Here is a 15,995-nt window from a genome sequence, read left to right on the forward strand (position 1 = left end):
TGATTTACTGAATTCTATCTGCTGGTATTTTAGTAAGAATCTTTTTATCAATGTTCATTAATGAGATTGGCCTATAGTTCTCCTTTTTGGGTGGGTCTTTCTCTGATTTTAGAATCAGAGTAATACTTGCCTCCAGGAATAAATTAGGGAAGATTACTTCCCTTTTAATTTCATTGAAGAGTTTGAAGAGTATTGGCATTAAATCTTCTCTAAATTTCTTGTACAATTCAGCTGTGAATCCATCACAGCTTTTCTTTGAACGATTCTTTTTATATCCATTCCTCATTTGATAGGCATTTGGGTTGTTTCCAAGATTTACCTACTACAAATTGTGTTTCTATAAACATACTCCTGTATGCTGCTACAAACAAGCTAGTATTGTTTCCCTGGAATTTCCTCTGGGAAGGAACTGGAGGACAGAGACAAGGATGACACCCTGGAAGCTCGGTAGGGCCCAGCCCAATTCTGTCTGCGCCCACCTCACATTTACCTTTCCTGGGGAACAGTGATGAGACTGTACCTGAAAGGTCACTCAGCCAAAGAAAATTTGAGGAATTGGGTTTGGACACATTTTCAAGGCAGCTCTTTAAAATTTAAGAATACCCACTAGAGAAACAGAAGAGAGAGAGAGAGAGAGAGAGGGAGAGAGAGAGAGAGAGAGGAAGAAAAGAAGCCCTTAGTCATAGACTCTCTAGGACACAAAATGCAAAAAGTGGGGATAAAAACAGACACTGAAAATAAAATTAAAGCTAAAGAATACTGTAGAACGTTAATTGCCTATGAAAGGTCTAATTTATTTGATAAATAAGGAGACTGGAGAAGCTGGCTGGTGGAAGGATGAACTGAATAGGTCAAAAGAAGTTGCTTCAGACAATTTTGCCATTCACATCAGTGACCTGGATAAGAACTTTCCTAAACCAAAGAAACCACCGCCTCCAACCAAAGATCCAGCTCCAAAGCTTGACAGCTGCAGAGAAGTTTTTACCTACAAAGTCCAAAGAAAAAGATGAAAAAATACTACCGGAGCAGAAATTGTTTATACCACCTGCTCCACGAGTGCCACCCAAGAAGCTCACTGCACCCACTAAAGCCAACTGTTTGTTGAGATCTCCTGGAACAGTTTTCCCAAATTGCCCCGAAAAACTAGTTTCTCCACTACCTCCTACAGCCAAAATTAATGGAGTAATGTCTACCATTTCATCAAAATTTGAAACAAAGCCAGTATCAAAACCAAAGTTAAATTCTAAATAGTTGCTACTTAGACCAAAATCAGTAGACGCTGAATCGTTTATAGCAAGAAACGCTAAAGAAACAGATGTTATAAATTTTGACGTCATAACCTCAGAGAACTTGCTACATTCACTGCAAAGAGACAAAAGATGCCTGGACAAAGGCCACGTGGCTACTTCATTGGTGGATATTCCCCAACTACAGCCCAGAAAAAACCTTAAATTTATCCAAAGATGATGATAACACACCCCTAAAGCCATCTGAGTTCAAAAATGATGTGTGCTACTTTCCAGAGCCCTCTGTACATTTCAGCACCTTCAAGTACTTCTCAAGTCAAGGCAGCTGCTTTCCTTACTCAGAAATCAAAACTGAAGTGAAAGCAGATGATGGGGAAATTTTCTGTAGATGAACTTCAAGCTCAGGTTATTGATTGGTGTGCATTGTTGAAGCACTGATAAAAGATCATGGGAAAGAATTGGCAAAAAATAAAAGGTTTGGGAGAAGGACTGAGAAGCAACCTAGAGATGGAAGTAGAGAAGCTAAAAAAGAGTCTTATTTTCTTGAGGTGGCATGCCCCTGCTGTGCTGATGTTTCCAGAATTCATAAGCAACATCATGAACTCAGCTGACTTGGACTTTAAAACAAATGCTTGTGTTCTGATAAACAAATATGATGATATGAGCTACAATATGCATTGCAAAGTTGAAAGGATAAAATTTTATATATTGTATATAGTTTTGTTTTGTTTTGCCAATATGAAATGAAAAGAGGCATTATATTTTTATAGTTCTGGAATTGCAGTCATTTTTGTTTATTTGCTTGCTTGAAAATATTACTGAGTCTGTATAAAAGGGAAATAAAATTCATAATACTTTTTATTGAAACTTGTAATATTATTTTTAAAGAGATCTATACTGTAAATATGTTAATATTTTTCCAAACAATCTGTAAATATTTGAGACAAATTAGCTTTATACTAGTTATAATCACTACTTTCTCTGTAATAATAAGGGATATAAACTGTATGTACATGTATAATACGTGTGTATATTTCTTCAAGCTCTTATCCAGAGAGATTTTTTTTTTGTCTTTTTCATTTTGATCGGTACCAGGGATCGAACTCACGACTGCCTGCTTGCAAGGCAGGTGCTTATGCCGCTGAGCTAAATCCCCAGCCCCGAGATATTTTTCTTATATATTTTGAGTGATAAAATCAGATTTCCAATTCACAAACCAGATTGTTCACCAAGCATTTAGTAATAACTAATGAAATAATAAAAAGAATTTTAACTTTTAGAGTGTTTCTACTGTTTGCACTATAGGATTCATAGAAGGAATTTGATTAAAATATATTGGATCATTAAACATATTTTGGAAAATATGAGCTTTATTTTAAGTTTACTAGAGCTAAGGAATCCATCAATGTTCATTTAATTCTTTACTTGTGCCTAGAAATTACAGTGCATGCAGAATATGCAAACACTAGCTTTATTGCTGTAATTTTCTGCTTATTTTATGGTCTCAAATAGTCCTTATCTCACTAGCTGGTGTTGCATTCTACATGCTCCTTTCTGTTGCTGCTTTTCCTGGTATTTCATAATGGCAACATTAGGAAAACAAACCTCAAAGTGAGGTTTCATGCTAGGTGGTTGTCACCATGTGAATACTCACGTTTTACAGTCTGTAGTTTGTCTAGTACCCCAAACTAAGTCTTGGAGAGATTTTAGACTGTTATTAAGGTAAAATTTTTAGAAATGGGGTTATATATCATTGCAGCTTATTTAACCAAATACTGTTTACTGTATTTAAAAGACATTTTCACAGGTATAATTAATGAATTTCCAATGTTTTTAGAGTTACTTATAAACGTATTAAAATGTATCCATAGGTGCTAAGTATAGCATGAGTTTATTACAACTTCAAACTTTCATTATCCACAAAACAACTAGATTTCAAGCTGTACTATAGCAAACGTTGGCTTTTGAGTACTTATTATCACACATCCACTTTTTGCTTTAAGCTACCAAACCAATATTTCTCCTATACATTTTAATCTCAAAATAAAAAAAATTCTTGTAAATGAAATTTCGTCATTTTGATAAAAAGAGGATTAAAGAAGAAAATCATGGAAATGTCCATATCCAATTACTTACTGTATAATTCACAACTTATGGGCTTTGCAGGAAAGCTAATTGGGCTTTGATTATATGCTTTTTGACTACTTATATTTTAGGAATTTCTCTAATATGATCACTACTGAATAAAATGGTTCTCTCTTGTTTTGTTTTTAAGTGATCAAATCAAATGATTTCCATCTTGTTAAAGAAGTTAAATCTGCTTTTAATGACAATCTTTAGGAAGAAGTAACAAAACATGACTCATGAATCATCTTCCAGCTACCTCACTGGATGATCTATTAAATTAGCATTCCCCACTAATATTATGATAAAGGAAGTTTCCAGAAGATTTTTGGCTTTTTCTAAAAGATTTTGTTTGTTTGTTTTGGTTTGAGGCTTTTTATTGTCATTTTTCACTAGTGTCACATGAAACCAAGACAATAGTTAAGAACTGAAATATAAGCCTTGCTTGCCTGCTTTTCAGTCAGAGTAGACAAGTCATTGAAGTTCTGTGTCTGTGTTCCAATCCGCTATAAAAATGTAAGGGAAGCCAAGCACACTTGAATTTAAAGGAAAAAATTCTTTTAATATATAAATTTAAGGTATTTGCTCTTGACATGAGAACTTCTATTACTGTTCCGAAAGTTCATATCACCAAATGACAACGGCAGCTTTTACTGCAGTAGATCATTAATTTCCTCCTCTGTGAGAGAATAAATAATGAACTAAAAGTAACCAACCTGGAATCTGTCATTGCTAACTTAGTAGTGAATGTATAGTTCAGGTTTACTATTCTTTGAAATACATAATATTATAATTTCCTAATTGCACTTCAGTTTTTGTCATTTTTCAGTTTTGAGTGTGTTTGTGACCACTAAGCTTGATTCCTTATAAAGACGTTGCCTCTACAGAATTTGAAGTCTGAAGATGCATAGAGAGAATGGGTTTTGTTGATCACATTTCTCTTTATATGCTTCTTATTGTGATCACAGGAAGAAAAATTCCAAGTGCTTTATAGATTTTTTTTTTTTTGAGAAATGTTTTATGCTTGCACTTCAACCTGAAATGTACGGGCAGAATGAGACAGTCAGTGAAAATCAGAAATGATAAATGTGGATATTTAATGACCTCATTTTGTTATAGCAATAAAATGACCAAATGCAATGACTCAATAAAGTCATCCTGTAAGAAGAAGTAAGGAAAGGGCTGAAGGAAAAATGAAGTCAACGTGATTGGATTCCAGAGATACAAGATTTTGATTGTGTCACTGAGTTATATCCAGGTTCCTGCTGTGTTAATGTCTATGAAAATGTGTGCTCTTTGAAGGTAGTAATGAGAAACTCATTCATTCTTTGAAGGCTTCAACACATTTTAAGGAACTATATGAGATAACACAGCTGGTCAAATCAGATTAGCATAAACCAGAAGCCTCACCCAGTATCAAGATTTATTAATAATTTCAAAGATGCAGATAATCCCAAGACACAGACAAAGGAGGGGAGGCTTGTGTTCTCTAATGACAGCCAGTAAGTCTTTTTCTTCCTCACCAGGCCACACCTCAAGCCCAGATTAACCATCTTTAACCAACATGTGAATTCATGTCGCTCATACAGTATATCATCTTTTGCTCAGACAGTGATGTAGCTTACGTACTACTTCCCAGAGTGCCAAAGTCCACAAACCCATAGATCCAGATTTTTTAAAATAAAAATCCTAGAATCTGCTAAAAGTAATCTATAGGTAAGGACTAAGCTTATATTTATGGAGTCTGCCATTAACAACTTTACCAGGAGATTTGAACAGGTCTCTTACCCCTCTTCTTTTCCAGTATTGCCCTCATTAAGAGACAGATTGGATTGCAAGCCTCCTCCTGTTCTTTCCTTTTTAGCAATAACTATGATCATGAATGGCCTTTTATATTGATCTGGAATTAGTTATCATAATTTGGTGCCTTAAATTATGTCTCTGATTCTGGACAAGTTTAAAGTTAGAGGTGAAGGCCAACTTATAAGAGCAATGATTCATTATTTAAATATTCTTTTCTCTCAGCAACCACAGTTTTGTTTGCCTAACACTTACTCTACAGAGCATGTCCACTAGCATTATTCCAAACATTGTGAAAACCAATTCTAGAAGGCAGATAAGATCAGGCATTGGTTATAAACATGAGGAAACAGGTGTTTCAGCTAACACATGGTGGAACTGGGATTCAAGTCCAAGTCTGTTTGACCTCTAAATCCATGTTCTGTCCCCTACACTACACTATAGTTGCATTGAAGATTAGACGTGACCTCAGTAGGAAGTAGTAATCTCCATGTTCCTCTTAAACTCAGAGTTTTTTCCTCCCAAGTTCTGTTTACATAGTTTTTCTAACTTTGTCATAGATGTGAAAATGCTAAGTGTGCTAAAATGAAAGGCAATTGCCATCAAGAAACATTTTCTTAAGAATATTCATCAGTAAGAGTGGGGATTTCCCCACAGCCCTCAACTATCTCCTGCAAGCACACCTTCTCAGTCTTCTCTCTTCACCCTCCTTAACAAAGGTTCATTGGCTTCTGCAAGATAAATGAGAAAGGGGAAAGTAAGAGAAATGCATGGAAAATTGTCCTCATAATACATTTGAAAGACAGGATGCTGCTCTGATTTCAGACAGGGACAACAGCATGAATCACATTATCTCCATTGTCTTCATCATTTAAAGTTGGGTTTTCCTGGCTTCCAACCCTAGCACAACTGCTTTACCCCACAGCAATACTTCTTGAACCCTTCATTTCCAAGTTATCCCGGGACCCAGTCAATTCTGAGCCAGGAGGTTATCCATAGTTCTTGCCTAAATTTGTCATGTAAGTTGTAAAGTAGCTCTGACTTTGAACTCTGCTCAGCTTACAGAATTTCTCTTTTCTTGGCAAGTGACAACCCCATGGCATTGTCTGGTTTCAGGTAGCCAGGAACTAAAGTCTTATTCCTACATTCATGTCTGGATGCTTACAAGTTTTTGAAAGCCTCCCCTGAAATGTTGACTATATTGGGCCAGATCACCATAGCTATCTGTTTTCACATTATCTCACTCACTGTTGAGTGAGTAAGGACATCTCTGTTATCTCCTGGTAAAATCTGCTTTTACACCACCCAGTAATATCGTATTATCTAGTGTGTTTTGCTGTATTATTTATACCCCAGCTTCACTTTTTCCCAGCTTCCATAATTAATTCTGTTTTATAAACTGTTAGCCCATCATAGTAGATCATAATTCTAGATGTGGTCCCATCCTGAGCAACTTACTTTATTGTCCATGGTCTAAACACTTATGGCTGTGTAGAAACACCAAATTCTTTTGCCATTAAGGAAGTATATCCCAATAAGGAGTTTGGAAACTTTACTTCAGGAAGCTCATAAGTCTTTCTCCATGGGCTTAATTTTATGATACTTCCTTGTCCTTCATTTGTGTGATACTCTCTTCACTTGTGCCTGCCTTGGAAGAAAGTCTCATGACACCCCTGGGTATGACTGAAGACATGTGGCAGTGTTACACAACTGAAGTTGGAGCCCTCTCCTTGAAGCCATTTTAATAAAAATGCTGTATGGGTAAAAAGTAATAATATCCCTTCCAGACCCTTAATATCCTAATCAGCAGCTCCCGGTTATGTGCTCAAGTACATTCTGACTTCTTTATTGGACAGAAAATAAAGAGACAAATTATCATATTATTAAGAAAATATCCTGAGGGTCCAAGGCTAAAGAACAGAATTCATCTCTTGCTGTCTCTTTGAAGCAAGATGAAGTTACATTAGAGAATGAAGAAAGCAATAATTTTCTGGACTCCTATTCACTCTCTTCATCTTTTCTCTTGGGAAATATTCAGAAAAATTGCAACAAACATCTAAATTTAATAGGAGGCACTTTCTAGCCTTCCACAGATAATTCAACTACCAAAGAAATAGTAGAAAAAATTGTTAACTAATAAACAGTATGGGAAAGGGCAATTTGGCAATCAATATACATTGCTGATGATGTACACTATGGAATTAGGAAAAAAACTTTTATAGTATGAGGTTATAAGGTTAAAATATAAGGTTAAAATTCCTTTAGATTCCTCTAAGAATGCATCTAAGAGTGATTTTTTTGTGCCTGTGGTCCTGAGTATAAACACAGAGGTTCATGATGCTAGGCAACTACTCTCCACTGAGCTACATCTCCAGCCCAAGAAATTAACTAAAAGAATAATTAGAGATATAAAGAATATTTATAGAATGCTTCAAAAATGGAAGGCATAAAGCCATTAAAACTGTATTCTAAACATATTTAATGATAAAAAAAAGTTTTTAAGACAATGTTAGCGGTAAAAGTCTGGTACAAGCAGTAGAGTTATACATAATATTATGTACATATCACCTTATTTTATACACCAGATATGTTTAGAAGTTAGATGATAAACAATATTCTTTAGACCTGCTTGCATTTTCTGAATATGGGCAGTGACTCAGATAATGACCAAGGCCAACAGTGAGACTCCCTGCTCTTGGATTTCTTTCTTCCTTCCTTCCTTCCTTCCTTTCTTTCTTTCTTTCTTTCTTTCTTTCTTTCTTTCTTTTTTTTTGGTTTGCATTTTTTTTTAAATTTTACTTAAAGAGAAAAGATGAAAACAGAAAAAAAGGGTAGTACAGAATTTCAAAAAGATAAACAGTAAGAAATCACTAGTTGATAGATTACATATTGTCATCTTAGAAATAGTTGTTCAAGTTACAAAATTAAAGCATACAAAATGGACTTTCAAATAGTGAAACTGCAAACAGTTCTGTTCAATAATCCAACAAAAACTTACTAATATGGTTGTCTATCTTATACACTTAAACATACATGCAGTTATATCCTTTAGAGCACTTTCTTTTCCTCTCTTTTTTTTATAACAATTACATATTTAGGGTTTTATTACTCTTTCAGTTCTTATTACTTTTTTTGAAGAGAATAAAACCAAATGTGACAAAATAAAATAGAATCAGTAAAAACAAAAGTATGGACATAGTACGTGATGCAAAAACAAAATACAATGTGATCAACGATGGTTACCATAATGCCTCTTGCTATCTTCAAAATAATTGCATATCATCAGGTATCATGAAATTGAACAAAACAGTACATAACAAAGCCAGTAAAGATGAAACATTGGAGATATTATAGAACTTCAAAAGAGGTTAATAATTAAAGTAAAATGGGTATCATAGTAAATCTTATTATCTTCAAAATAGTTGCCTATATCCTCAGACTTCATACTAGAAAACAAAGCAGAAAAGAGTAAATCAGTCAAAACAAGACAGTGAAAACAATACAGGGCTTCAAAATCAAGTTAATAGGAAATCTTCTCTGCCTCATTTCTGTAGTTCTCTTTTTCTGTCATTAGTTGTCTGTTTGTCTTTTTCATTTCACTTTCTGCTCCATTCATTGAGGCCTCTCTGCCACTGTTCCTGGAATCCTGGTACATTTCTCTGTCTTTAGGATGTCCTGCAGTATTCTCTGTAGACTTGGATTGATGGTCCCGAATTCCCCCAGTTCCTCTTTGTCTTGGAAGCATTTTGTTTCTCCATTAATTTCTAGAGACGATTTTTTTATTTAAATAGAAAAAAGAAAGGAAATAAAAAACAAAGCAGTAAAAGGGTACAAGCAATACAGAACTTCAAGAAAAAAATATACAGTAACAAATCACTAATTCTAAGATGATAGTACTGTCATCTTAGAAACAGTTGTCCCAATTATAAAATTAAAGCATATATAGTGGACATTCATTCAGTGAGATTGCAAACATTTCCATTCAATGATCCAACAAAAGCTCAGTAATATGGTTTTCCATCCTACACACTCAAACATACATGCATTTATATCCCTTAGACCACCTTCCTTTCCTCTCTTTTTTACAATAACAATTACACTTTTTGGGTTTTATTACTCCCACAGTTCTTATTACTTTTTTTGAATAGAATAAAACCAAATGTGACTAAATAAAACAGAGTCAGTTAATTCAGTTGACAGAAGGATGGACATAGTACATGATGCAAAAATAGAATACCAGGTGATCAAAAATGGTTACCATTGTGCCTCTTGCTATTTTTAAAAAGAGTTGCCTATATCATCAGGTACAATTTTTCAGGGTACATCAATCTGGGCTGGAGGTTATTTTCTTTCAGGTCTTGAAATACTTCACTCCAAGCTCTTCTTGATTTGATGGTTTGTGTCAAGAAGTCTGCAGTAATTCTGATGGGCTTTCCCTTATAAGTAATTTGTTTCTTGTCTCTGACAGCTTTTAATATTCTGTTCTTATATTGGATTTCTGGGATCTTGATTATTATATGCCTGGGTGTAGCTCTGTTTTGGTTATAGGTGGCTGGAGTTCTGTATGCCTCATACATCTGAATATCATTTCCTTTTGCTATGTTTGGGAAGTTTTCCTTAATTATTTCTGTGAATATCCTTTGCAGTTCCTTTGTTTGTACCCCTGATTCTTCATTCACATTCTTTATTCTTAAGTTATAGATCCTCTTGTCATCTTCTAGCCTTTATATTGTTACTGCTTGTTTACTTGTTATTTTAATAAATTTTTCTTTCATGCTCCCACATTACAAACCTGTCCTCCAGTTTGGATAATCTATCCTTCCTTTCTTTCAAGCAGTTTTGCCAGCTTTCAATGGAGTTTTTAATTTCCTGGTAATTGCTTTGAATCTGCTTCATGTATTCATTGTTTTCTTTATATTCTTCATCAAATAATTCTCCCCTTTTTTGTGTTCCTCCATGCTTCCATCTGTATTTTTGAGAGGTGCTTAGCATTTCTTTTACTAATCTATTTATATCTTGCTTTACTTGGTTAATATTTCCCTTTTGAACTCGTCTATGAGGTCCTAAAGATATCTCTTTATGTCCACTGGTGCCATGTCTGATATTGCATGTTTGCTGTCCTCTCTTTTGTATTTACCTCCCCTGGATCAATGTTCTCAGGATTTTTTTGTTGCTTCCTCTTCTCATATATTTTGTTTCTTCAATACAGGTGTATATTGGAGACCTCAGTTTCTTTCTTTGTTGGCTACAGTTCTTCTGAAGTGTATATGTTGGCCCCTCCTCTCTGGGTCAGTCCACCAGCTGAGGTCTTCACTGCATTACCTGGGGCATGGGGAATTGGTTTGGGATAGCTTATTTTGCTTCTCAGCTAAGGGCATGATCCAAGCCAAGCACACCCGACCAATCCCATCTGGGCATGGAGCAGCTGACTGAAGTCACCGCTGTTCCTTCTTCTTGCCAGTCTGTCTGACCCCAGAATGTCATTCGTTGGAGCCCCTTTTTTATATGGATTGGTTTTATTCCCAGCACTCACCGCAGGTTGATGCAGGTTCCCCACCAGCTCAGCTCTCCGTTCAGCTTGCTGACCCACAACCTCAGTGTGACTGCATTTCCAGTGAGTCAAAATGGCAGAAATTTGGGTGCCTCAGTAAGTCACAGTGGTGCAAGTTCAGGCACTGCAGCAGGAGCGCCAAATCTTTAGCTGTTCCAATAGTAGCACCAGGATTGTATGTTTGATTGGTTCTTCTCACCTTCTCACAGTTTCTTTCTCAGTCGAGACGATCCATCTCCCTCTGTTTGGGACTCTTTGTGCTGTATTATTTTGGAATCTAAGTTAATTATCTCAGAGAGCCTCTGTAGCCTGCTGTTATCTATCTGCCATCTTTACCAGAACTCCCTCTTTGATTTCTTTGAGTTTTTAGCCAGAAGTGCCTCTATTGGAACTGGATTCAGGTGCTCATGCTGCCTCCATAAGAGCTCAGATTATGTTGTGAAGCTGGTTGTTGAGAAAGAAAGTAAATCTCTTTGTCCTGTCAATTGCTCAGCCAATAGCATGACTTGAGAGCAGTCTTCCTGTTCATACCCTTGGCCTCACATCTGGCTGCTGTGACCAATGCTTACCTCAGGAATGGCTAAAACTTTGTTAGGCAGAAGAGATTTATTAGGCTGGAGTTCCAGGCACATGGCAGATATTTAATAAATGTGAGATAGATAAAAGTATAAATAACTAAACCAAACAATCAATCAATTTATCATATGGGATTCCTGCCATACATCAAAGTTATTCAGGGTACCAGGAAAGACCTTTCACCTGCCAAGTATCCCTCATATTGTTCAGTATTCACCAGCTAGGTTGGCTTCAACTAAGTCCTTTTCAGTCATGAACTCACACACAGGTTGTTTAACAGCTACTTGACCCACCAGGACAGTTATTGAAAATAGGCATCAGGAAGATGCCTGCCTGCCCCTGCCTCTAGTGAGGGTCTGTAACTGAGCTTTGGCCAAGAGATCACCAGCACAAGAACAACAGGAGTGCTACTAAAAATTCTAGAAGGGCAAGGCAAGGTTTCAGCACAGAGTCTAGTTAGAAAACTCATCCTGAAGAACAAAGGTGAGATTACATTCATAGGTAAGAGATCAGAATATATAGATCAACAACTTAAAAAGAGAAAGAAAGAAAGAAAATCAAGGACAGACATATAGTAAGAGTTAAGAATAGGGAAAATTCCAGAGTAGTAACTGCAACCATCCATAGTTCTTTTATTTTTTAAAATATTTTGCTGAAGTGACTTGGAATTAAGGTAACAGGCAGAGAAGGCAATAAACACTTTGATAAAAGAGGGTAAATTACATAGTAATAACTCACTGGCTTTGGTATTACTATCTCGTACATGCTCCATTGGATTAGGAATTCCCCTGTCATTCCGCACTAACCAGGCAAAGCCCGGGGTTTACAAGTAGGCTGTTAAAAATGTAGACAGAAGCCTGGGGCAAATCCCAAGTTCACCCTTACAGCCACGTGGCCCTGTTTGCTTCCTTGTTTTTAAACACAGTGCCTGGCTCTTCATTAATCCCTGTCAGATGTTTGTTATCATGTGTTCATTAATTTGTAAGATTATAATGGTAATTAGGACTCCCAGAAGGGCAGCTTGGGTGATTTCATCTTTGAATAAGTGCATGGGTGGTATGGAATACTTGACTTAGACTTATACCATTAACAGGACTTCAGCAGCCATTGAAACTAGATGTGCTTTTCCCCACCTCTCTCAAATGAGCTGTATCCTCCCTAGTCCCACTCTCAGCTTCCTGCCAATTTCTCTGAAGCATTTATCTGTTCCTCCTTCTTGACTATCTTCTGTGTCAAAGTGTGCACTTCCTCATAACTCTAAGGTGCCATTAATTTCTCTCCAGGTATTTTCTAAATTTATTTCACATCTCTCCTCTCCTCTCCTCTCCTCTCCTCTCCTCTCCTCTCCTCTCCTCTCCTCTCCTCTCCTCTCCTCTCTTCTCCCCTCCCCTCCTCTCCTCTCCTCTCCTCTCCTCTCCTCTCCTCTCCTTTCTTCTCCTCTCCTTCCCTCAATCTTATCTCTTTTCTTCCTTAGGTCAAGGATCTAAAAGTTCCAGCTCATCTTTGGAGCCCATTCCATATCACAAATCACTGGCAAGACATAAATTAACTAAAAGCAAACCAATAGTGTATCTACCTTGTAAGATCATCACAAGGCTTAAACAAGGAGAAAATCTGTGAATATACCCTACCATACATTGGCATATAGATATTTAAAAACTGATTTTTTCATGCCTTTCCCTCTTTCTACAGTCAGCCAAAATAATATTTAAGTCTAAATGTCTCTTGGAGCATAATTCTAGTTATTTGGTAATATTCACAATTGCTTTACTCTTCTACATCATTTTCTAAGTGAAATCGCCTACCATAAGCCCACAAGAGCTGGGTGGGGTGGTGCTTGCCTGTTGTTTCAGCACAGTGGAAGCTGAAGCACAAGGATCACTGTGAGGTGGAGACCAGCCTGAGCTATATAGCAAGACTCTGTCCCAAACCAAACTCAGAACAGAGCAGACCCATGAGTCCCAGTTTCATAGTTGCTCAGCTTATGATAAACACTTGCTTTCTGTACCAATGAGGAAATTTAGGTATCAAGAGTCCAAGTGAATATACTCATGCTATCAGTAAGTGATAAAGCTGAGATCCACGTAAGCTGAGATTTCTTCTCTTTTAACTGGACCACAGGTAATTATCTTCAATGTAATAAAACATTAATATTAGAGAGACAGAGGAATTGTACCTATCTTGAAACAAAAGAGCCATGCTGAAATAATTAGAATTCCTTTTTTATCTATGTTGAAGATATGCATCCAGGGAAAACTTCTGATGAGCTGCTTGTAGCTCAAGGGAAAGCCTCCAGGAGAAAGCTGCTGCCTGAAGCATATGAAGAAAAACTGTAAAATGTGATATCAGAAATGGATCCAAATCTGTAGCTTGAGTTTTTAAATCTACCTAGTTCAGCTTCCGGAAACCCCAACCTTAAAATGTTTTATTCTGTTCGGGCAGATTGGTACAGAGAAGTGATAAAGCAGTTGGATTCCTCTGGGCTCAAATGTATTAGTCTACTTAAATTATGAAGCTATATAAAGCTTTACTGAGTAAGAAAATTACCCATTGCTTTACACTTATTCCTTCAAATCAATATGCCTTAGGTAAGTGTCAGTTTCATTTCTTTTTTTCCTTTTGCAAATTGTTTCCTAACCAAAGAGAGCACTGATCTTTGATTATTTATTATCCACTCTAAATGGGTTTAAAAATATTATTCTTATTTAAAATAATCTTGATCTAGCAATGCAGCCATTATTACTAGAAAAAGCCAACCACAGGTGCTCAATTCTACAGGAATACTCAGAAAAAGAAATTCTCAGTGTGCCATGGCCCTGGTGATGCATTCAATGTCCCAGCATGCAAACAATTTCTGCTGACTCTGTGACACTAAAGTAGATTGAAATACAGAACAAAGGCTTCAAGAAGATAGTCCTCACACAGAAGAAAATGAGACAGGTGTAGCACAAACCTAGAACTGTGTATCTGGTGACTCTGGAGAATAGAGTTCATTGCTAGCAAATAGGGTATGTCCCTACTCAAGTGACTTAGGAAAAAATTCTGGCTATTTCACTACTTTCAACTACCTACAATTTGTCTACATTTGACTTTAAAGAAATCAAAAGTTTTTTTATCATATGAAGGAGGGATGTAATTGACATGATAGTTGCAAACAAATACAAATGAAAGTAGTCTAATAGGATGGGAAGGGTTGACCAATCATTGAGATCTCCTGGGTACGACATACCATATGAGATGTTTTACAACAAGGTTTCTCAACTTTGGGACAACTAACATTTTGGGGGTAGATAATTTTTTGTTGTGCAGAGTTGCACTTTATACTGTAGGATGTTTATCAGGATCTCTAGTTTCCAGACAGTAGATGCCAATAACACTGCTCCTCAGTGAAACTGTAGGGACTGAGACTACAGACAAGAAAATAAAACAGGAGCCTCCTTAGGTCTTCTAGTTTATCCTGACTAGAAGGAGTTTTAAAAAACTTTACTAGAGAGTCTCCCCTGGGAAACAAGTTACAGATGGGTAGGAAAAACACACAAGAGGCATTGTGGCAGCCATTGTTGATTTCCTATTATCTTGTTTTAGGTCCTGTATCTCTTTCATTGTTTTGTTTTGATTGGCTTTATTATGTTCTCTTTTGTATGGCTTTATTCTCTTCAAAAAAACAGATAGAGGAAGCCACCAAATGGCCTTGGGACTTATACAAAGAGAAAAGAAAAAAGATTTGGAAGGTAGAAGCCAGACTAAAAGCCAGGTGCACAAATGGTAAGCCTCCTTGACTTACAATAAAATATCGGGGAAGAACAAGGGGAGAACTGACTACCGTTAAGCCAGGATGCACTCACACTTATGCAATAACAAACATGTGTGCACATTCATTCTAGAGTCACTACATATTCACTCTAGGTTCATTATAGAGTATAACACATATGCTCATGCCCCCTTACTAACTCTAAGCTACCCATGAATAAGGTAACCCCTTGCCAGCCAGACACCCACTCCCAACATAATGCCTTAAAATGTCTATCAATGACAAGTAAACAGACAAAAAGAAACTAGACACAGACCACTGGGAGAAATGATATTAAGGAGTGGTATCCAGGAGCCAATCCAGTTACGGTAAGTACTTGGTGGAGGGGAAGTGAAACTTAACACTCACCCAGTAGAGACAGCAGAAAACAAAGGGTCCATGTTTTCTTTAGTTCTTTGAGGTATGCTAATGGGATTTAATTGAGATTGCATTAAATCTGCATAACAATTTTGGAATTTTGCGAGTATGGCCATTTTCACTATGTTGGTTTTTCTTACCATGAAAAAAGGACAGATATCTCCATTTGCTGATACTCTCTTCAATCTCCTTTTTTAGAGTACTGTAAACTTTTTTTGATACCATGAATCAAACTGATGACCTCACAGTGCCAGGCAGGTGCTGTGCCACTGAGCTGTATCTTCAGCTGTAATTTTCAATGTATAGATATTTTACTTCCTTTATTAGATTGATGCCTAAGTATATCTTTTTTTGATACTATCACAAAAGGTGTTTCCCCAGTTCCTCTCTCTGTGAGTTTGTAGTTTGTGTACAGGAAGGCTAATAATTTTTTTTAGATCTAGCTATGCAACTGAATTTGCCTATTCTAGAAATCTTTTCATGGAATGTTTGGGGTATTCTATGGAGAGTATCATGTCATCTGTGAATC

At 36.5% G+C, this 15,995-nt stretch overlaps 1 pseudogene; it reads left to right on the forward strand.

Moving 5' to 3' along the window:
• Positions 1 to 658: 658 nt before the first annotated feature.
• The window catches only part of LOC100718980 (CD2-associated protein-like), a 38,099-nt pseudogene continuing 22,762 nt past the window's right edge, over positions 659 to 15,995 (forward strand).

The sequence above is a fragment of the Cavia porcellus genome, unplaced genomic scaffold, assembly GCF_034190915.1.
Source record: "Cavia porcellus strain 051 isolate PalLab524CR breed Dunkin Hartley unplaced genomic scaffold, mCavPor4.1 scaffold_5, whole genome shotgun sequence".
NCBI classification, from domain to species: domain Eukaryota; kingdom Metazoa; phylum Chordata; class Mammalia; order Rodentia; family Caviidae; genus Cavia; species Cavia porcellus.